Genomic DNA, 1973 nt, shown 5'->3' with positions numbered 1-1973 from the left:
CTAACCTGGCCGTAGCCGGCCGAAAATTTTTTGGTTCATAAGGCCAACCCGGTCGAGAGTACCCATTGTTATTTAAATGTATATTTGAACCCAAATCTCATTAGTATATTCGTTAAAACACCTGATTTCACTTTACAGACAGTTGAGTTATTGTATCCGACATTGTTTGGCGTAATATTTGAACTCAGTGAATTTTGGTAGATTTTTTTTCCACATTTTTTGCGGGGTTAATTTTTTTCAACTTTGAAGATGGAGAGGAGTTTCATGCTATCAAGCAGTGGTTCCGAATTTGAAGGTTTTTCAACAGAAGATACAGAGATATCGAAGAAAAGAATGAACGAGCTACAAAAGCATGTGGGGAACGATAATGAATCGGATATTTCTGTATCCGAAACTGAAAGTGGCGAGGATAATTTTACACCAGAATGGAGTAAAGATTTAAAAAATATTTTTATTAACAATTTTTCTGAGGAGACAGGGTCTACCCATAGTCTTTTTCAGGAAGCGAAACCTTTAGACTTCTTTTTCTTATTTTTTCCAGCATACTTGTTTGAAATGATTACTGCGGAAACAAACCGTTACGCAAGATGTAAACAAGCCGGAAAAAAAGATAGCTTGTGGTTTCCTGCAACGGTAGATGAAATACCGGCATTTTTTGCCATAAATATTATTATGGGTATTAGACAGTTACCCAGAATAACAAATTACTGGAGCAATCAGGAACCTTTTGGCGATGAATATGTTTCCAGTATCATGACGCGAGTACGATTTGTGAAACAACCAATATTTACATGTGAGAGACACTAGCAGTACCCCCACCCCAGTACGTGGAGAACTTTGAGACAAAAGTTATGCAATAGAATTGATTAAGAACCCTTTCTTCAATTATGTTCCAAATATCACATTAATATGTTGATAAATAAAAAAGTTACAGGTGTTTAATGAGACTAGTCTAAATTCATGATTATTTTAGAATTTAATTGAAACTCATAAGAGGTGTATTTTGGTCAGAAATATAGTAACGAAAGGATTAAACTGTCATTCAATGTCCATTTTCCCATGCTAACATGGATCAGGCAAAATTTATTGAGGAAGATGTTTTATGGTTGGATGCTCTTCTTGTTGCCAACTCTCACTAATTTCCAAGCAAGTATTTTCCCATAGACATGATTTTCACAAAAGACTGGAAGCAAACAACCTCACTTGTATCATGATGATGCTCATTTACAATCATTACATGATGTCTAGACAAAGTACTCACATATACAGGGGTTGGACAAAATAATGAGAACACCTTAAAATTTCAAACAAATTTTGATATGGGGTAGGACCGCTTTTGGCAGTAATTACAGCTTGAATTCTACAAAGTGTGGACTCGTACAAACTTTAAATTGTTTCCAAAGGAATTTTTGTCCATTCTTCAGCTTATAACAGTCTCCAGTTCTTATAGCGATGATGGTGGAGGATATTGACTCCTTGTTTTTCTAAAATGCACCATAAATGTTCAATAATATTGAGATCTGGGGACTGTGGTGGCCAGATAAGATGTTCAACTTCACAAGAATGTTTCTCATGCCATTCAATAACAACTTTAGCTGTGTGAATTGGTGCATTATCATCCTGAAAGATTGCATTTCCCTCCAGAAACCGTTCTGCAACCATACAATGAATTTGATCAGATAAAATGCTTAAATAGTCTTGACTATTAATTCTGCCATGAAGGGAAACTATTGGGCCAGCAGATTTCCAAGATATAGCTCCCACTAGATCATCACAGATCCTCCTCCATGTTTAACAATTGGAAGAAGGCAGTCTGGGTCAAATGCTTCTTTTGGCTGTATCCACACGTATACTCGGCCAGTGGTCGGAAATAAGGTAAAGGATGACTCGTCTGAGAAAATAACATTCTTCCACTTCTGTAGGTTTTTACTCCACTCTAAACTCTTTGCAACATTTGTTTTTGAAAGTAATAG

At 36.1% G+C, this 1973-nt stretch overlaps 1 pseudogene; it reads left to right on the top strand.

Annotated features, from left to right (window-relative positions):
- The first annotated feature begins 249 nt into the window (after positions 1-249).
- Positions 250-841, top strand: LOC149136561 (uncharacterized; annotated as a pseudogene).
- Positions 842-1973: the final 1132 nt, after the last annotated feature.

Source organism: Octopus bimaculoides, chromosome 3 (genome assembly GCF_046866305.1).
Source record: "Octopus bimaculoides isolate indiv1 chromosome 3, ASM4686630v1, whole genome shotgun sequence".
NCBI lineage: Eukaryota > Metazoa > Mollusca > Cephalopoda > Octopoda > Octopodidae > Octopus > Octopus bimaculoides.
This window is presented reverse-complemented; position numbering and strand designations above follow the sequence as displayed.